Source organism: Neophocaena asiaeorientalis, unplaced genomic scaffold (assembly GCF_003031525.2).
Source record: "Neophocaena asiaeorientalis asiaeorientalis breed wild unplaced genomic scaffold, Neophocaena_asiaeorientalis_V1.1 scaffold571, whole genome shotgun sequence".
Classification (NCBI taxonomy): Eukaryota; Metazoa; Chordata; class Mammalia; order Artiodactyla; family Phocoenidae; genus Neophocaena; species Neophocaena asiaeorientalis.
In genome coordinates, this window is record NW_020175669.1 from 807,009 (window position 1) to 828,876 (window position 21,868).

Sequence of the window (21,868 nt, forward strand, 5' to 3'; positions counted from 1 at the left end):
AAAAAAAAAAAAAAAAAAAAAAAGAGATGTGCAGTCTCTTTGAAAAAAGGATCAAACTCTTGAACTCAGCATCCTAGATATGTTTGTGAATAAACTTATAGCATTAAAACAAACAAACAAACAAACAAAAAAAAACAGAGCTAGGCAGGCCCCTGGAGGTGGTGTAAATGGTGAGTGCAAGGCCACAGACAAAGTCCGGGGAGAGCTGGTGACAACGTCTCCCCCCGACTCCCAGTCTGTGGCATCTGTGCTACCGCAGCCAAGCTGGGGCTGGGGCTCTCTCACCACTGCAGGGTCAGCCTGATGATAGCCACTGTGCACCAGCCCCCAGCTCTTCCACAGCTGACTCCCCAACGGGGCCTCCTTCTGAAGGAAGCCAGCCCCTGACTTCCACGCCATGCTTTACTGAGGGAGGTGGTGGGCAGGGGCAGACTCAGACATCACTCACTAACCTTAATTCCCATTCTCAAGGGGGCTCTCCTGTCCTCTTTCTCAAACCACGATCTTGGGGCAGATGTTCGACTTCTCTCCCTCTCCCCATCACCAATCTCCTTCAGGAGCCACACAAGTCTCAGTAGAGCGAGCACAGACTTTGAAGTCACAAAGACTCAGGTGCAAAAATCAGTTTCATTACTCCCTACCTGTGTGACCTTGAGCAGGTTGCTTAACTTCTCTGAGCTGCATTTTCTTCATCAGTCAAATGGAGATGAGAATAGCTATCTCGTAAATGGATGAGATAATACGTGTCTAATGCCTAACACAGTGTTCCCTTCCCTGACCACCTTCCATCACTGATCACCAGGCCTGGGACCCAGGTGTTTGGGAATGATGTGGATGGTGCCAACCCAGGACAAGATTACCTGGGGGATGCTGACTCCAGCCCCACAGGGAATGCCAGGGGGTTGGGGCCAGTGCAAGGATAGGATCATCACTCAGAGTCTTCAGGCACACAAGACCTGACCCATTGTATTCCTATCACTGCACGAGCTGAAACCAAAGCCCAGTTTCCCTCTGGGCTCAGACTCATGCCAACAACTGCAGGTGGGGCCCAGGAGCACACCCCTTCTAGGGTCCCAGTAGCCCCAGGTGGAGCTGCCCAGCCGGGCTGGTGGTCCACATCAAACCAAAAGAGACATGGGAAAGAGTAACACCCAGAATCCTTTGCTTCTGGGATTGAAGTCATCAGCCCCCAGGTGATGACTTATTCTGGGTTGGCATCATCCAAGTTATTCCCAAACACCCTCTGAGCCACTGCTTCCCACATCCTGGCCCAACACAGTGAAAAGGATCCTAGGAAGACTTTCAGGGACCACCACACCTAAGAACAGCCATCGCCTCCCCACACACAGGACAAACATCACACACAAGCATCACACAAGCATCATCCTGGCAGAGTCAGAAGGGTAGGGAGAGGAAGCAGAGCAGCCTGAGAGAGCTGCTGCCCACATAGACCAGGTCTCCCTTCCCTGATCTGCCTTGTGCCATTGCCCAAAGCTCCGAAGTCATTTAGCACATTCCCTTCCCAGGCAGGAATTCCTTCCAGAACCCTACTCCTCAGACACCTTCAAGGATGCCTCCTCTCTCTCAGAGTACGCGTAATTATACTTATAATCACTGCTATTTGTTGTGTGCATGCTATGTGCTGAATATTTTATGTAATCGATTACCCAAATTGACCCTCGGAAAAATCCTAGGAGACAGAACACATTAGCATACTCTTTTTTTTTTTTTTTTTTTTGCGGTACGCGGGCCTCTCACTGTTGTGGCCTCCTCTCCCGTTGCAGAGCACAGGCTCCGGACACGCAGCCTCAGCGGCCATGGCTCACGGACCCAGCCGCTCCGTGGCATGTGGGATCTTCCCGGACCGTGTCCCCTGCCTCGCGCGGACTCTCAACCACTGCGCCACCAGGGAAGCCCTAGCATCCTCTTTTATAGATGAGGAAGCTGAGGCTCAGAGACAAAGAGGAAAATATTTGCTCAAGGCCACACAAGGAGCAATAGGGAGCGAGGATTCCCACTGAGAGCCCTTTAATTTCAAGGTCATGTTCATAGCCACTTGGCTAACAGATGTCGTCGTCAGAAAGATTCCTCTACCTTCTTAGTTCTGTTGCTTAACCAATTATGTCTATGCTCCTGATCAATCTGGGGACCACATGCAAACACCGTGATTTCACTGGAGATGATCAATATGGAGGCTGGCAGAATTATCACCTCCCTCATTCAGCACACTCTACCTACACTGATATGACCCCAAGACATCAGCTCTCTAGGCAACCTTCCTCCACTGCTGACACACACTGACACCAGCACGAGAATCTAAACATTTTTCACCTTCCCAGATTTCCAGAGGGACTGGGAGTGGACCTGCCCCCTTCCTGATGGGGATCTCAGAGTTAGGATACGGCAGGGCAGTCCCTGGAATCTTCTCTGCCGGTTCAGGCTGTCCGCACTGCTCTTCCTTTGCCCTGAGCCTGTAAACTCCACATTCCTTATTAACAGCAGAGTCAATAATTGCACTTCTTTGACTAGCAAGAGTCAGACCCATCCCCAGGCACCCCAGATGCCCCAGACCTGTGTACTTTTTCAGAAATTATATTTTAAAAGAATAATGATGGCTTATTCCAAATGGCAGATCTGTCCTCCTGACCCGTAGCTTTTGTTTTAGCTCCTGAGCTCAAGTCAGAGGCCTGCAGCCAAAGGGCCTTCCTGCAGATTCAGAAAGTTCTCTCTGGCCATAAGGCAGCCCCCTCCTCATTCTTTCCCTCGTAAATGATATGGAAGTTCTCCCTAATTAGAGTCTCCCTTTAAGTTCTGTCGACTGCTAATGAGTAAGAAAGAAGAGGCACTTGGGAGCCCTGAAGAAATTATTTGAAAGCAAAACCAAGTGGCCTCGGTAAAATATCGCCATTTCAGTCAAAGGGATTTCTTCCCCTTACACACAACCACCTGACACAGCCTAGCTGGCAGCATATGGAGAAATTAGAGAACGGGCCTCTATTATTCCTGGGCTTCTTTTGCTTCGCAAACTGTCTCCTTATCAACCTGACCCTACCACGACCCCTGATCTCTGTCAGCCGAGGCAGGAGCTGGTATCCCCTCTTGCCCAGGGGTCCAGAGAAGGTAAGTTAATGCTTGAGGTTGCACAGTAAGTTGACAGCCGGCAAGAACTGGGTCCTAGGGCTATGCATTCAAGGTCATTTCATTCCATCACTAATAATTCTGAGTGCTCACTGCGGGGCAGGAATGATGCTTTGCAGGCACTAGCTCATTCATTCATTCCTTCACCAGTTATTGAGCAAAGAGTTATTCAGTTGCTGGACCTACAGCAGTGATTCAAACAAAATCCCTGCTCTGCTGAAGTTTACATTCTAGCCGGGGAGCCAACAATAGACAAATGTACGTGACAATGTCAGCCGCTGAGGATAAGGGAATTGAGAAAGCCTGAAAGCGCTGTTTAGAGAGGAAATCAGGAGTCATCTTTGGGAGGAGGTGGTAGAGATTTGAGCAGAGATTAATTAAGGGCGGAGACAAGCTTTGCCATTATCTGGGGGCAAGGCAGTCAGGTAGAGGGAACAGCAAGTACAAAGGCCCTGAGGCAGGAGCCTGCTGTTTAGGGATGGCAAGGAAGCAGGCTGCTGGCTGAGTGCAGAAAGGGAATCTAACTGGACATGAAAAGAGGCCGAGGGCAGATCCCACAGGGCCTGGAGCCCACGGGGAGGACTTCAGATTTTATTCTGAACTCTCTGTGTTGTGTGCTCAAGAAAACAAGTTCCAATTTCAGTTTCAAAGGGCTAATCTGGCCCCTCCTTGGAGAACAGTCTGGAGGAGGTCAAGGGTGGAGGCTGGGAGCTGAGTAAGGGGCAGATGAGATCATCAAATCCTTCGGCAGCCCTAGAAGATAAGTCGTATTATTAGGAGGCAACTGAGGCTCCGAGAGATTACAGAACTTGCTTCAGGTTTTACACCAGGATGAGGACAGGCTGGGAAAGAACCCACATTTGACCCCGAGCCTGAGCTGCCCCAGGAATGGAAGCTCAAAGAGCAAAAGACACCACAGAAAAGGGCGGGTGCTGGCTGCCATCTTTAAGGAATAATGCTCTCTTATTTCAGGCCTGACTCTAGCCAGCCCCCGGAGCCCTGGTTCACTTGAGAACCACCATTTATCGGGGCTTCGCTCTGTCCCAGGCACAGGCCGGGGCTTTGACGTACAGGATCTCATTTAATCCTCACTGTAGCCCAGGGATCTGGGTATTATTATCCCTGTGTTACCAGATGAAAAAGATCTCATTTTCTCAGTGGAGATAGTGAAAACATTCCAAAGCTGCTTTGGGGTTTAATTCACAGAAACCTCAGCATTTAATCTGCTAAAACCAGAGAGAAATCCCCTCTTTGGTTGGCCCTGGGAGCCTGGGTCTGCCCACAGTCCATGGCGGAGAACTGGCCGTTCCCACTTGCACACGTGCACAAGCTCACACACTCCACGCTGCACCCAACCCACCCGAACAATGCCAGCCCCTGTGAGTCCTGGATGGCTCCCTCTCCCTTCTCATCAGAGGGCTCTTGTCCCCCTAAAGCCCCTCTCTCTCCTCTACACTCACACAGCTGATGGCCTCCCTCAGGCCACTTGGCAGCCCCTAACCCCACCCCCACCGCCCATCCTGAGAGGCTCCCCCTGGCTGCAGTGACACTCACATGCCTCCATCCTTCTGCACCCTGGCCTGGCCCTCTCCTCTGCCTGCTCTTTCACCTGCATCAAAACTTACCAGATCCGGCTTCCCTGGTGGCGCAGTGGTTGAGAGTCCGCCTGCTGATGCAGGGGACACGGGTTCGTGCCCCGGTCGGGGAAGATCCCACATGCCGAGGAGTGGCTGGGCCTGTGAGCCATGGCCGCTGAGCCTGCACGTCCGGAGCCTGTGCTCCGCAACGGGAGAGGCCACAACAGTGATATTCCCGCGTACTGCAAAAAAACAAACAAACAAAAAGAAAACAACTTACCAGATCTGAATCACTTTGCTGTGCACTAGAAACTAACACAACATCATAAATCAACTATACTTCAATTAAAAACAAACAAACAAACAAAAAAAACTTACCAGATCTGTGTCACTTTTTTACCAGGATCTGGTAAATCTAATCTGACAAGCTGCGCTCGGCTTAGTGGTATATGGCTGCCAGGAAGCTACTGATACCGAAATCACAGGTAATCCTTTTGTCTTTCAAAAGAAACCTCCTGAGACAATCATTTGGTTCAAGGCAGGGGAGATGATAAGGAATGTTGCTAAGTGCAGCGAGCGGACAGTGAGGAAAGGGATGCTTCAAGAGGAGGCTGCCGGTGAGCTTTAGGGGTGTTTCCTAAAATTCTGCTATTCCAAGACTCCTGTCCTTGGAGAGAAATTCAATCTGATAATGACTTAAGCACTGATTATGGGCTGGGCACTCTGTAAGGAGCTCGAAGTCTAGCAATTGTAGACAATTATCGTGGCAGGGTGATCTGCACAGCCCTGGAACTATAGGAGAGCTGAGGGAAAGGGGTTAAGTCTATCTTGGGATGGTTCATAAGCTTTGTGAGCGGGTTTTGAAGTATAAATGTAAATGTATTTATGTAGCTGATGATGAGAGAAGAGCATTCCAGGCAGAATAAATTGTGGGGACAAAGGCCAAGAGGATTGTGGCCTGGGGGACCTTGGCATTACAAGTGTGGACACGGAGGTGGGCAGAAGCAAGAAGATGGTTTTTCCCGGTAATGTGTTTACACTCTAAGTTTTCAATGAATTCCTCAGCAAACTCCAATTCCCAGCCTCCCCCTGGGGTGACAGGGTATAGCAGGAACTGCAGGGGCTTCAGCAAGTGGATGGTTTTCTGATGGGGTCACTACCATGCTCAAAAACCCTCCTTGGCTCCCCAGTACCTAGGGAATCGAGTTCGTGTGAACAAACAAAGATTGAGGCACCTGCTAAGTTCCCAGCAGCCTCTCCAACTTCGAACTCTTCCCCCAAATCTCCTGCCTTCAGCACGAAACTGTCTTTGACTCTTCCCTGCTGGAAGGGGACCTCTTTTATGACACTGTAATGGGCCACCCTGCTGGAAGGGGACCTCTTTTATGACACTGTAATGGGCCACCCTGTGTCAGAGACCTCTGTGCGAGCTGCCAACTGGGGCCAGCATGGTCCAGTGGGAAAAAGCAAAAGCTCAGGGGTCATCCTGATGCATTGTGTTAGGGGCTGCGGTGGAGATGAGCAGGGCTGGTGCAGTGCAGCACAGTGGTTAAGTCCGTGGGCTCTGGAAACAAGGTTCCCAGTGCTGGCAGAACACACGCAGTCTTGGGGTGAAGTTATTAAACCTCAATGGCTGGCTTCACCCTCAGAGATTCTCATTTTATTGCTTTAGGGAAAGATCTAGAAATGGTTATGTTTTAAAAGCTCTCCGGGTAATACAAATGGGCCACCAAGGTCAAAACCACTGATCTAGAGCCTGATTGTGGAGGTCAAGTCCCAGCTCCACCATCACCAGCTGGGGACCTCAGGCAGGTCACCAAGTCTCAATTTTTGAAACTGGCAAAGGGGATAGATAATACAGCATCTCCTCTGAGGAGTGCGGGAGACTAAATTAGGTAATGCGCATTCAGCTTGGGGCAGAAGCGCTGTGTGAGTAAACGCTTAGTATTAGCTCTCATTAGTATTGCTTTAGGCGGATGTGCTCCACTCAGCTCTCCCCTGCAGAGCCCACCACAAAAGAGGCGCCTGGGAGGTAAGTGTTGTATTAGAATCTGTTTAATTGAACTCCTTGGGTTGCCAAGCGCTGTCCAGGCAGAGCCCTGCCCTGGCCACTTCCTTCTGAGGCTTCCCTGAGAACTCACGCTCATTCCTCAGCGGGTTGGCAACCTGGGTCCTCTCTGGGACCCTTTCAAGATCAGCTCAAGTGCAAACAGGTGAGAGCTCAAGGCGACCCCAGTACCCCTCTGTCTTCTCGCTCTTGGCCTCCTCACAGCATGGTCTGTCCTGTAACAGGACCCCAAACCCCAAGTGTGTCCCTAGTGTGTTCTCAGGACACAAGCCCAAGCATCCCAACCCCTTAAAGGCTGACCACTCTGGTCGGTGGCAGGGGGAGCCCACCCAGGCCTCTCTCCTGTCTCTTGATCCCTCTGGCCTCAGGTCAATGAATAGTAAGATTCTGAGGAGCGAAAGAATTGGTTTAGATATGCTCATCTCATCCTTCCCCGGGACCCTGCCAATCCAAAAACCTGTGTCCTGGCACCCTGGAAACAAAACTTCACATTTTCTGGGAAGGCTGGAGGATGCCTACAGGCCTTCTGCTGTTACATTTATCAAGAGCTGTAAAAGGTAAGATGTTAAGTGTGGCAGTTCGATTGCCAGGAATTCATTTGTTGCTGCTAAGGCTTTATGGTGCAAATGAAAGAAATCTCTGTAGGGGAAGGGAAAGCCTTCATCCCTCCCCTCATCCCTCCAAGCAGCCTTTTCCTCACTCCCTGTCACCAAGAGGACATCTCCTAATCTGCTAGATGGGCTGCGTTTCCTGATCAGCCGGGTCACTGCATGGGGAGACCTGACACCCACGGGGCCTCTCTCTCTGCTTCCTGTGGCTTCTTGGCAGGATTGGTAGGGGACCGATGGCTGCCACTCTTTAGGGCAGGTCCTGCAACTCTTCTCTGCATTTCTTACATGTGCTACAGAGTGCCGCTGACATGTGGTCCATGGACCAGTGTCAGTCTATGAACTGGTTTTCACTGGTCTGCAACGAGATTAGGAGCTGCGCCTGAATGTAAGAGCACCGTGTCACTAAGCACACTTTCACTCGGCTGACATGTTTCCCAGCAAGACTGTCCTGATAAAGAAATCGGGGTGTTGATGTACATTCTCCATACGATGCTCATCTCATTGCAGAAGGGGAACAGCTTGTGGAGGCCTCCGCTGTGTGACACTCTGCTGTAGGGCACCCCCTGCTGCAGAAGGGGTGCCTGGCTGGTGGTGAGGTTCAGATCTGAGCTCAGATGGAGGGAAAGAGGTCCCGCCAATGTTCCACCCCTGCCTCAGCAGGCCTCTCACGGGGAGGCATCAGGCATGGCCCAGCTCATAATAAAGTGGTATTTGTTCCTTTTCCTCGTGTGTAACCAACCCAACAGCCCAGCTGGACAGAGGGGAGACTGGCCTACTGGAATTCAGGCTTAAATACAATCCTTATCTTCCCAATACCCCTAACTGCATTTGTATTGTTATGTAGTATGTCCAAGGTTACCATGAAAGAGCCTACCGGTTTTAGATGAATCAGCCACATCAGACAGAATCCTTGCTTGCGGGTGGACCCAGGAGACCAAAACTCAGGAAGTATTCTGAACAAAATCCCACCCAAAATACATGCATCTACAGAGGTGTAGAGAGAAGCCACCACTTTGGGTAACCTCCCTGGTCTTCCAGGGACCACAGCTAAGCCCTGGATCAGTTACGACAAGGCTTGTTATAATCAACAATGAGGCTTCTGAGCACGGTGGTGACCATCACACACCCTTATTTGATTCCTTTCACTGAGAGGGCAGGTAGTTGAGGTTCTCTAGTCTCTCAGAATACTCAGTTTAGCACATACTATACACATGACCCTAGACTCAATTTCTCCATTTGTGAAAGCAGATATCATGGAGAGGCAGATGCGGGTTCTATGCAGGGAAGCGCTTTTGACGGCAGTACTGCGGCTGGGGATGGGGGTGCTAATGCCGCCTGGACTCTGAGGCAGCCAGACAGCAGCTGGATGTCTCCTCGGTAAGAATGACACCGAGCAAAGCTGGTGGCTCCTGAAGTCCCCTCAAAAACAGTTGGCAATTCTCTGACCTTCCTTTCTGGATACCAATAGATCACAACAGCCAGGGCTACAGGGAAAACCCACCAGCCTTTAACAAGACACTCTGGCCGCCGTGTCTCCATGGCCTGGTTTGGTTTGAGGGGTCCTCCATGTGCGTGCGTGGCTGTTCATCTTCACTGACTTTTATTGGACTCAGTGACACGTTCTGCACAATGATGTCCAGGTGGCTGAGAGGCTTCCTGTCTCCGTGCCTGAGCCGGGGGGAGCTAGCACCTCCAGAGGAAAGTGGCTCAGACCCAGGTCCCGATGAGATAGCCAGCCATCCCCCAGGCATGTCAGGAGCGAGGGGAAAGGGCCAAGGCATCTTTCTGTCCTCCAGTGCCAGCGCAGTCATTTCCTAGGGCTGCCTGGGTGGTACTTTGTGACCACTGACTGGAGAGCGTAAAACAACAGAAATTTATTCCCTCATGGCTCTGGAGGCCAGAAGTCCAAAATCAAGGTGCCAGCTGGGCTGTGCTCCCCACAAAGTCTCTAAGAGAAAATCCTTCCTTGCCTCTTCCAGACTCTGGAGGCTCCGGGTGTTCCTTAGCTTGCGGCCGCATCACTCCAATCTCTGCCTCTTCCTCACATGCCTTCTCCTCTTCTCTTGCCTCCTCTTCTGTCTCTTACGAGGACAGTAGTCATTGGATTTAAAAGGGCCCACCCAGGTCACCATCCAGGATGATCTCATCTCAAGATCCTTGATGACATCTGAAAAGACCCTTCTTCCAAATAAGGTCAAATTCACAGGTGCCAGAGACCAGGACGTGGATGTATCTTTTTGGGGAGGGGGCCATAATTCACCCACTACACCGGCTGAATGCCACGGACAGCAAGATCAGCACCTAACGTAGAGATAACGCATGTTGCTGAGTGAAAGGGTGAATCTGTTTTGTTCCCTTCAAAGACATTGCCTGATGCTCAGACCCTGTGCCAGCTCCAAAGGACGCTAAATGAGTGAGACACAGCCCTGAACTTGAGGAGCTCAAAGTCTACAGCGGGAGATAGAATCAGACCTAGCAGTATGAATGTTAGCTTCACCTCCTACCAACTGGGCAGCCGAGAAGCTCCTTCCCTCTCTGTAGAACAAAGAAAATAATACCAAGGGCCTGGGAGGCAGAGGGGGCGGGGAGGTATGATGTTTCCTTGCTTATGGAGGGACCCACAGACCCCTCTCTCTGCCATCGCTCGACCTCAAAAAGTGAGAAGGCATTCTCTGACTGGTCAAAGTAGGACTAATGTGGCCAAGCTCCCTCAGCATCTCTCTTTACCTGAGGAGGTGGCTTGCCCTCAGAGAACATGCATTTGATCTCTCAACAATTTAGAGGTCAGGGCTCTGGCCCAGTCCCTCCCCATGCAGCCTGTCCCAGCGCCGTGTGCCTGTGTCTGGGAAAAGAACTAAATAACTGTGAGCTTCAGAATCAGAAAGCCACTTGCCTGCAGTTACCAGGTTTACTATCAGTAGTAAGCAGGATATTTAGTGTCAATAGTAAGCATCGTATCAGTGGTAAGCACCATATTTGATCTCTTATTTGCCCTGAGCTTTTTTTTTTTTTTTTTCCTGCGGTACGCGGGCCTCTCACTGTTGTGGCCTCTCCCGTTGCGGAGCACAGGCTCCGGACGCGCAGGCTCAGCGGCCATGGCTCACGGGCCCAGCCGCCCCGCGGCATGTGGCATCTTCCCGGACCGGGGCACGAACCCGTGTCCCCTGCATCGGCAGGCGGACTCTCAACCACGGCGCCACCAGGGAAGCCCTGCTGCGCGCTTTTGCCTTATTTCTCAGCTGGTTCAGAACAAGTGAGGGAAAGAGCAGTCGTGTCTATGAACCCTCTGAAACCCTTGCAACAATTATTGTAGATGGCTGTTGGAAATTTTAAATAAGACAATTCACATAAAGTTCTTACGTGCATCTGGGACATCGGTAAGTGCTCAGTAAGGGCAACCATGCCGTTCTCCATCCCTTCTGCCCACAGCACCCCCTCCAAGCCCCTGAATCAAGGAGGTGCCGAGCCTGGCATGGAGGCCACCCGGCTTCTGGACTCCCTGAGCCCACCGGTCCCGCAGCCAGGGCTCCACTTCAGATGCCGCCTTCTCCCTAGTGGCCCACAGCCTGGGTGGTAATCAGAGATTCCAGCCGAGTCTTTGATGCCACAGCCGGCGCGGCGAGCCGGGCACTGTTTGAAGTGCCTGCCTGTGTAATAAGGACTTCTAATTCGCTCAAACCAAAGCAACATTTTTTAGTAAAGATCATTTTTGGAATGAAAAATAAATTGTGACTGGAGGGTCTGGGTTTGTTTCAAAAAGGGAGATCACCCACAAGCATCGCGTTCTCTAAGAAGCCACCCGCCTGCCTGTTTTAAGATGGAAAGCACGCCACTCAGAATTTCAAAGTGCTGTTAATTAAGAGCAGTTTATTAAAATGTCAATCTTTTAAACCAAAACAACTCCCATCCCCAGCCTGCCGATTGGGCTTCCCAGCCATTCTTCCCACCCCAGATAAGCCAGCAGGTAGCTTCACCAAGACCCGTGGAAAAGTATCTGTCTGTATACTGCTCTCAGAAAACTGGTCCCAAGGATGGCCCCTGACACCTGTCATTCCTTTGCAAGCTCAGCCCGTGGAGCCTGTCTTGCACGAGACAAGATGATACAGGGACTAAATGTGTGGACTCAGGAGCCAGACTGCCCAGGTGGAACCCCAGCCCTGCCTCGCCAGCTGTGTAACCTTGAGCAAATAGTTAAAACAGTTCACTTTTATTCCTCAGTTTCTTTTTGTATAAAATGGGGGTGATGATAATAGTAGCCACCTCACAGGTTGCTGTGAGGATTAAAAGAGGTAATACTTATAAAGCATTTAGACTGATGCCTGCACACAGTAAATGCTAAGTGAGCATTAGCCCCGTTCTTTCTTAGAGTCTCCATGAGCAGACACTAAATCTCACTTCTTTCTTTACAAATATGTCTCTTTCAAGGCAGGAAATGAGCCTCATTCAGTTTTGTCACTCCAGCAATCAAGATTTTGCACACAGTAGGTAGGGAGTAAACGTATGTCAAACGAACGAGACAATAAATGAATGAATGCATGCAGCACCCTCACAGGTGCTTGTGAACGGGACGTCAGCTGCCCTGCAGAAATTTGTGATCTGAGAGCAGCCAAAAGAGAACGGGCTGTGTGGTGGCAGCTTCTGACACTGCTCTCAGTGACCCTCTCTCCCCCCCACCACCCCGCCGGGTGTTCGTATCCTCGTGTAATCCCCTCCTCTGGGTGTGGCTGGACCTAGGTACATTGTCCTCGTGACAGAATACAGCAGACTGTGCTGGGAGGCCGAGTCCAGGATTAAATTATAAACACTGACTTCCATCCCTCTGGCTCTCTCTTGCCTTCCCAGCTTGCTTGCTTTGATGAAGTGAGCTGCCGTGTTGGAGAGACCCCTGTGGCAAAGAACTGGGGACCGTCTCTGGCCAACAGCCAGCAAGGATGGAATCTCGCCAATAGCCACACAAGTGAGCACGGCGTGGATCTTTCACTGGATGAGACTTCAGGTGACTGTAGCCCCAGCCAGCACCTTGACTGCAGCCTGTGAGAGACCCTGAAGCCGAGGACCCAGTTAAACGGCACCCAGATTTCTGACCTACGGAAACAGTGAGATAATTAGTGTTATTTCCAGGCACAGTTTTGGGGTAATTTGTTATACAGTAATAGAAAACGAATACAGGCTAGTAAGGGAAAGGAAGAACCTGGGGGAGGGGGTACCTGCCACCTTACCTGGAATCTACCCTGCAGCTTACTCTCTCCAACGGACCCCAGGGAAAAGCTCACAGGTCAGGAGGCCTAGGTTTGAGTCCCAGATCTGCTGCTCTCGAATATGTAATCTTGGGGAGTTTCCTTAATCTGTCCAAGCCCCTGTCTCTGTCTACAAAGGAAGATCACAATTCCTACCAATGGGTGGGTTGAAAAGATTGTGAAAATTCCTGACGGGGCTTTCTAGACTTTTCAAGGTAGAAGCAGCTGGAAGCGACCTGTGCCCTCATTCTCATGGCCACCTGAGGGCCCCAGCTGTCCCTTCAATGATTTAACACATAACCTTGGAGCAGCTATTGTGTGCCAGGCTCTGTGCAAAGCACCAGAGATACTAAAGTAAACAAAACAGCACAGTCCCTGCCCTCATGGAGTTTACACTAGTGGAGAGACAGACGTTGACCTAGTAAGGGCAAGAGTGAGATGCAACAATGGAAGTCCTGGCCTCTGAGAGGGTTGATGTGCAGGGTCTGGGGACACAGGCCAGTGTGGCAAGGGAGAGAAGGCTCCCTGAAGAAGCGGCCTTTGAGCTCAGAACCAAAGTTCACTGGAGTTAAGCTGCATGAAGAAAATGGTGGAAGGATCAGCGTGTCCGAAGGCCCCGCTGAGAGATAGCAGAGCAAGTTCGGATTCAAGAATTATTTATTTAGCATATACTGTATGCCGGACGCTGTTCTAGGTGTTGATGATACGGCATTAATCAAAATGCAAATTTCCTTCTCTCAAGAGCCTTTATTCTAATGGGGAAAGAGAGACACGAAATGAATGTAATAAAAAAGATAATTTCAGACCGTGATAAAGCCCGGACAGAAAATAAATAATCCCTCAGATAAAGGGATGAATAGGGGCTGAGTGAGGGGAGGGACATGCATGCAGCTGGTGTGCTCAGGAAAGGCCTCAAGAGATGACTTTTGAACTGAAATGCCTGAAGAAGTGAGGCTTTAGAGGTTCTGGGGGAACAGTATCCCCTGCACGGGACACAGTAAGTAGAACGGTCCCCAGACCAGAATGACATGGTGTGTTCCAGCACCAGCAAGAAGGCCTGGGGACTGGAGTGGAGAAGTCAAGAAGAAAATGACCAGAAACAAGGCTGGTGGGGTGGACAGGGAAGGTCATGTAGAGCCTTGCAGCCCAGGGGAGAAGGTTGGACTTTTTATCCAGGCACCAACAGAAGCTGCTGAAAGGTCAGCAGCAGCGGACGTGACATGACAATGTTTGAGTTCCAGAAACATACTGCATGGAGAACGCTCAGGCAAGGGTGGGTCATCGGGCTGGGTGGCCGGGAGGAGCTGCCCCAGGACAGGTATGAGAGAAAGAGAGGGTGGCAGCAGGGATGAAGGTGCAGGCTGGCTTCCCACGCCTGGGACTCACGTCAGCCCTGCCTCACCTTGCCACAAGGAACACCCAGCCTGGAGCCCCCACTGGTCTCTGACAAGTCCCCTCCATCCAGGACTGCCCCTGCAGAGGGTCCCTTCCCCAGATGGGCGGGAGAATCACCACCAGTCTCCCCAGATCTCCAGATCTGTGATGCCACCCTCCCCCATAACAGACCTTCCATCAGAGGTCTCTGCATAAAGGACGGCAGTGTAGGCTCCAGACACCAATTGCCAGGGTTCAAATCACCTCTCCACCACTTAACAGCTGTGGGATCTTGGGCAAGTTACTTAACCTCTCTGTGCTTCCGTTCCCTCCACAGTCAAATGGGCATAGTAATACAACTTCCCAGGGCCATCAGTCCCAGAGATTAAGGGAGGTCAAGTGCTGGAGCCCTGGCACAGGGAGTGCTCCCCGGCGTGAGTGACAGCAGGATTAAAGGGCCCGCAAACTGCTCTTCTCGGTGACCTCCTCTTCACCGAGCTTCAAATCCCCAGGGTTTAGAAAAACAAATGACAAATGATGTCTCCCCCCACCCAGTGCCTCCACCCGATTGGGCCTGACTTAACAGGTTCCCCAAGGAACCCAAGGATTTCTTACCTGCCCCATCCTGCACTGGGCCCAGCGCACCTCCACCCAGGTGTACACGCTGTAAGCTGTGAACAGGGCAGGTGTGTGAAGACCTGACACCTGCCCTCTGTGCCCCTCTTTTCAGAAAGCCCCTCCTGTGGGTGGGTTTGGCGGGGAGCTGGGACTGTCTCTGCCCTGCTCTCTGATGGATCCTAACACCCACCCAGGGCTCATTCGCTCTGCCTTAAATGAACGAATGAATAAATACATGAATGAGGGAAATGAGTGAAAGAATGAGCGTTTCTTCTCCACTGATACGTGGGTTTCTTAAGGGCAGTCATTCACTTATTTCACACGTATTTGTCATGTGTGTGTCTTCTCAAGGTACTCCGGATCCAGGTGCTACCCCACCCTGCTCCCAGCGGCCTGACCTGGATTGCATTATCCAGGCGCCCTTGTTCTTTGTCTTCCGGAGACCAAATGGCAAGAACAGAGGGAGACTCCTGCCCGGCCAGGCGGCACTTGGGCAGGGGCCCTACTCTGTCCAACGGCATCCTGGAAGCCGCTCTCTGCCACGTGGGGCTGGTAAGGGCCCTGCTGGAACCAGCCCTGGGGCGCTTCACACCCTTGTTGGTTCCCCTTAACTATGCGCCCGGTTTGTAAATAGTCTCTTCATTACATTCTCTTCAAAGCCCAACCCCCCACTTTGGCCCCTGCCTTTGGCACAGGGCACCCCGTGGCTCTGGCCAGGTTCCCGAGCCATATAGCCTGCTCTGTCCCAGACTTTTTCCAGTCACTGAAGCAACGTGGAGGGGGGGAATAATTCCTGTCTTCTGGAACTTCAATTTAGCGGGAAACACTGACAAGAAGTATAATAAGTAAATAAAGTATATATTATATAGTAGTGAATGCTAAGAGAAGGGGGATAGGAATTCTTGTGGGTGACGCTGGGTTGCCATTGTAGAGAAGGAAGCAAGGGAGGCCTCACTGAGGGTAATGTTCAAAGACCTCGTGTAAGTGAAGGGACGTGGATTCTGAAGGAAGAAAAGCTGAGGGAAGAGAAGCGCAAAGGCTGTGAGGTAGCAGTGTGTTCTCCTTGATCAAGGCATGAGGTACAGCCCAGCCTTTTCTTTCTTACAGCACGGGGCGCCCAGTGGGCTTTAGTGAATGTTGTCCTTGAAAGGGAGAGGGAAGGACACAGGGAGGCGGTAGTGGGCGGAGGGAGCATTGACTGGGCAAAGTTCTCATCACCATGCCAACCACAGGATTTTTCGCAGGTCCCCAACCCAACAAGTGACTGGCTCAGCTTCTCACCTCATGGGTCTAGGTCATCCCCAGGTGGAGGGCACACCTGCCCACTGATAACTAACCCCCCCCCGCCATGGCCATCTCTTCTGGGGCTCCTCTTGGTGGAAACTCCCTACCACCTAGATTGTACAACTAGCCCTCAAGAGAGCTAGTGCCCAAGGTTCCCAGGGGCAGCTCCAGGCTGGGAAGAAGCCCACTACCTAGGGGGACCTGGTTCCAGGGACCTCAGGCCTGCCCTCCTCCCCAGGCCCACTGCCCCAGGGTCCCCTTGGCTGACCACAGGCAAGACCAGGGCTCCTGCAGAGGGGAGGATGCAGGGAGGAAGGGAAGGGGAGCCAGCAGAGGGTGGCCTTGCCCTTGCCGGGGAGCCTGTCCCTGGGGACTCTCTCTCCCTTTGGTGATTGTTTCCCAGGCTCCCTGGAGCCAGAGGAGGCTGGAATGTTCTTATCGCTTCCCGGAGGGAAGGCTTTCTTCTTCCTTCACAAAAATGTTAAGCTTCATAATCCGATAGGAAACCTGGACAGGCTGCAGCTGGTGGCCTGGGTCCTGCCTCTGGGAGCCATGGGGAAGAGGGGAGGGGGGAGGGGAGGGAGAGGAAATAGCCTTGTTGAGCGAGACCAGGGAAGGGTGACCAGGGGTGTGAGCAGGGAACCTGGAGACCCTCCCCCAACAAGTGGGAAACCTTGGGGATCCACCTCAGACCCCAAGACTCTGAGAGATGTCCTTCTCCCCAGCCCACCACAGCCCTGACCATGAAGGGGGGGTGGTTCCCCACCAGGGCAGAGGTAGCCCTGCCACCTCGAGGTCGCTGGCCTGCTCACACACCTTCACAGAGAGCAGGCTCCCTCTCTGCGCTGGGCAGGTGGTCACATCCCCGGTGGGGAGCTGGGTCTGGAAAAGTCTCTCCTCACAGAGCTACAATCACAGGTCAGAGACCTGCACAGGAGAGGACAGGACAGGTGACCTCAGTGGGGCCAGCCTCCTCAGAAGGCCAGGGTTCATGAGGCTAGGACTGTGATTTCCTAGGGACTGGCCTACTTCCCGAAATGGGACAGGTTGAGGAGACGCCGTGAGGCTCAGAAATACAATTAGAGCCAGTGAAGATTATACCCCCAAGGGGACGTGTGCCTTTCATTCATTCATTCTGCAGGTGTCCATTCAGTGACTATTGAGTGGGAAGCTGGGGAGAGGCCAGCTGGGCGCTAACCAATGAGCAGTTGCTACCCTTCTGCTTCTGTCCTGCCCCAGGCCCCCGTGAAACATCCCAGGTTGGCCTCTGGAGCTGTGAATGTCTGTGCGGACCATACGCTCTGGGAGGCCAACAGGCCCAGCCATTTCCTCCTCTGGATCCCCAGGGAAGAGCAGCTCCTCCCCCCAGGAAATCTGGTCAGGGGACTAGGTGTGCTGGGGGGACCCAGGGCCAGACCCCTCAGAGTCAGTGTGCCCTCTCCCCTCTTCACCTCCTTCCGTAGGGGGTGACCATAGTGGCGATCCCCGGCCCTGCTGGCTACTGGACCCCAGGAATAACTGTGCCCAAAACACAGCAATTGCTGCTCAGGCCCTGCTTCAGTTCTGAGCCTGACCAGTCAGCCTAGGCTGGAACAGCCCACCCTGAGGCTGGGCATCCAGTGGACAGTCTTCCCAGCTCACCTTGCTTCAGGTGTGAAGCAAGGCAGACTCTCCCGTCAACTGACTTTTTAAAATCAACACGATATTGGGATCTCTTTCCATGCACACTCATTTCAGCCTTAGCTCTACGTATAAGTACATATATATGTAGATTAAAAAAAACCTTTTAATAATGTTTATCTAAGTTCCATATAAGAAGACTCTCCAGTTTCTAACTTACAGAATTATATATTGCTTGAATTTTTATAAAGTATGCATTACTTTTACAATAAAAAACAGCAAGGACATTTCTATTCGAAATTTAAAATACATTAATACGTTGTTTAAAAAAACAACATATTAGTTTGTGTGGTGGAACAGTGAGATAACTGAGAGGAAAGACCATGTCACTGGGGGCTTCAGGAGGGGGGGTGTTCAATTCCACACCACGCCCCCCATGCGCCCCAGCCACGCCACCAGACACAGAACAACTCATGCCCAGCCAGAGCACTGACTCTCCTTATGTGAGCTAGCGAGGGAAGGGTCTGTCCTGGACACAAGGCACTGCACAGGGGTCAAAGCCAAGCTAACAGGGCAAATAGCCACTCTCCACGTAAGACCAGACTGTGTTATCCTCGGGAAAGATGAATGTTCACCTGGGCCAGGTGTGCGTGCTGTCAGTGTCATCCAGGGAGGGAGCCAGCGGCAGCTCAGCAGCTCTGAAGGCTTCAGACAGACCCCGTGGCCACCTCTGAGCTGCAGGAAGGGATCAGAGATGAGCCATCCTTGCACCCGCTCAAAGCTGGGAGGTGCCCAAGTTCTCAAAAAAATAAATAAAATTAAAAAGCAGAGTCGGGAGGGTTGGGATGAGTGGCTTCCAGGGTAAAGAAGGTGCCTGACTGCAGGTCTTGGTAGAGGAGCTGCGTGGAAATGAAGAAAAGCTGAGGCATCTGTGGCTCCCGGCTGACTGTCCCACTCTTGGGAGAGAAAAAGGAAGAGACAAGGAAGAAAAAGACCTCCGCACTGCTCTTTGGAACTGGGCTCTGCACACCTCTGCAGCGGTTGTCTGTCGCCTTCGCACACATCTGTGTGTTTGCGGAACTCCCCACTCCGGGTCCTGGTTGGGAACCAGCTCTCTGTATGGAAGCCAGAAGCACACCCCACCCCCGGCCGCCAAAGCTTTCCCAGCCTCCTTGGGGCCAAAGCTCAAGCCCGTGACCTCATTCTGTTGACCTGACTCACCCGCATGAAACTTTGAACCTTTGCATTGAAAGGAAATGACGCAACAAAGCCAACACTGCCTGGAGCCCCTTCCAGCAAGGGTGCAGGAGCCGCCGCGCCCACCTTCCGGAAGAGCTGGGTTCTGGGACATCCGGTACCTGGTGCTGGCAGTGACATAGTGCTGACGGCAGTGTCATCGCCCTGCAGTGACGGCCTCGGGGCTCTCCCAGCCCCGTCAGTTCTGAGAAGCGATTTGGGGGGTTGTTCCTGGCTGGGGGACCTCCAGGCCAGGAGCTCTGGCCTAGAGATTCCGCAAATTTCCCAACACCATTTAATACATCTCCATTTTACCCAAATAAGCCAGAGCTAGTTTCTGTGTTTGCAGGATGGAAGCCAGGCCTGAATCAGAAGCCTGTGTGTGTTTGCTCCGAGGAGGGACATGAAGGGACAGTAACTGCTCTAAGGCACCGTGGACATGTCACCTCGTGGAGACCTAGTAACACTGGTTATCAGCATCAACGGAGAAGACCTCTCTCCCCACGTCACCCCTCCCGCCTCCACGAGAAACAGTAAAACAAACTCCTGAGATGCATCTGCAGGATGACTCAGAAGCCTTAGGTTCAGCAAGCCCGGAGGAAGCTAATGTCCCCTTCCCCACAGCGGCCTTTCGCCAGTCTGAGGGGCCTCAGCGCTGCCTGGTCCCATACCCCCCAGTGGGGTGGGTACTTTCACAGTACACCCCTGCAAATAGCATCTGAACTCCAGGGACGGGAGCCCCGTAGCACTCAGTGTGGATGGTGTCCCTGCAGTTGTACAACGCAAGACGGTGGCCCTGGCTGTCATGGGGCAGCAGAGAAGGGAGTCCTGATTTAAGACCCACAGGGCTCTGGGAACCATACACTATCTGGGAGGGAGTATGCAAGGACTTTTCTATAGTCAGAGCGTTCTGGCCTTCCAGCACGCACATCCCTGTGTCCCGCCCCAGATGTCACAGTCTTTCTGAGAGACTCCTTGCCTCCCTTGGCCTGGACCCCTATTCCCTACACACCCCTTCCCTTAATGCCTTCTCCTGCGTTGGAATGTCCGCATGTGAGCGTCTGTCTCGGAGGGGGGCTAGTGGACAAATGGTGTGTGGGTGTGTGTGTGTGTGGGTGTGAGCCCACCCATGCTAGAGAAGCACAAGCCCTATCTCTCTGGAGGCTGCCTGGGCCTGAGATGCTATCAGCAGCTCCTCACCCTTGCTCCACTGAAGCCAACATAAACAGAGCCACAGAGCCTCCCCCAAGCCGGGCCGCCCTAGAATGCCCACGTCTCCTTCCCACCCTCTTGGGCAGCTACCCATGGAGCCAAGAGCCAGGTATCAGGCTTCAGCTGGCTGGACTCCCAGCAGCCCCTGCTGGTCTGCCCTGGGCCTGCAGTGCAGCCTGGGCAGGGGGCCTCAGAGCTCAGCCCATTAGTGTCCCCCCAGCCACCCTCCCCACCGGCCCCAGGGTGCTGGCTTGGCAGAGAAGCAGGGTGCGTGGATGGGGGTGCCCTGACTCACTGCACTCCCCAAGACCTCCAAGTCTGCCCCAGGATCCTTTCCATGAAGCAACGGGAAACCGGAGCGTTCGGGCCAGAAACAGAACATTTTGAACAATTTGAGGGGAAAAAATTATTCAGACCAATTTCAAGACATCTGAGAGCTCCAGGGGAAAATCACAGCCACCTCTTCAGGCACTATTGTGTGTTCGCGCCAAACCCCAAACAGCTTGGACTGAAGTAGCACAAAGGCTGCGAGTCCTCACGTCCCTCCAGCTGGGAACTGGCCTGACTCCCGGGCCTCTGGTCTTCTGGGCCACTGGGCTTGCCCCTTCCTCCATGACTCCACTTTTCTGGAGGCCCATGGCGCATGGCTGAAGCTAAAGCTCCTGGTACAACCCACCAGCTGGAGTCATCTTCCTGTCCTTTAGAACTCAGCTCAGACATGCTTCCTCCTCAAAGCTCTCCCGGCTCTCCGAGGCAGCGAGCCCTGATGTATCAACTGAGCCACAGGGGCCTGAGGAGTACCTGTTATGGAGCCCTTCCAGGTACCGGGCTTGGAGCTGCGAGCCACAGATAGGTCACCCCATTTAAAGGGCACCACCGCCTTACGAGTGGGTTTCATCACTCATGTCACAGATGGGGACACAGAGCCTCAGAGCTGAAGTCTCTCACCCAAAGTCACAGATAGTAGGTACTGGAGCTGGAGTTTAGAACCAGGCAGTGTGGAGCCAGAGGCTTTGCCCAAACCATTTCACACCACCTCTCCAGCAGCTGCCCAGAGAGGGGAGGGGCCAGCTCTGCTGGGGGAGAAGGAAGAGTCTGGAATGGCTTAATGGAAACTTCCACAGGGGAGCCAGGTATTAAAGGGTGCATAGACATTCACCAGGTAAATACAGCAGGGAAGAGCCTTCCTTGTGAAAATCATGGCAGGTACAAAGGCCTAGAAAGGAGAAATGGCAGAGGGCCACGGCTCTGGGTTCCTGCACGTGCGGTGTAAGGGAAGGACCCGAGGGATGAGGCTGGAGAGTCAGGCCAGACTCCAGCAGCTCCACTGACCACCACCCCCTAGACACACACACACACACCCACACACACACACACACACAAACACACAAAGATAAAACTGCTTTCTGAATCCTCCATTTCTGGAAGTTATCTAGTTCTTGTTACTTAAGAAAATATAACATCCTAAAAGAAATAAAGTTGAGGTAATATTTACTGAATTATCCTAAATATACATTTCATACTTGTCTTCAGAAATAAATATTTGCAAAACAGAATTGCAAGTTAAACATAAAGAAACAGAAGATCGTGGCCCTCTAATTTCTTGAACAAATACTAATGCCTCAAGGAAGAATATGAAAAAATATGGATTGTTTTTAAATAATAAAACATCATTGCTTTTGAATTCTGGTAGTTTAATGATGATACTTTAAACCTCCAGTGTCATAAGTTATGTCTGTTTACTCCTGATAAACTAACTGTAACTCAGGAATATTCTGTATGACAACTACTTGAAAGGTCATTTGAGAAGCAGAAAAATAAGCATCTGACATTATTTATTAAAAAAAAAATTTTTTTTTCCTGACAGAAAGTTCATTAAGTGACTCAGAATAC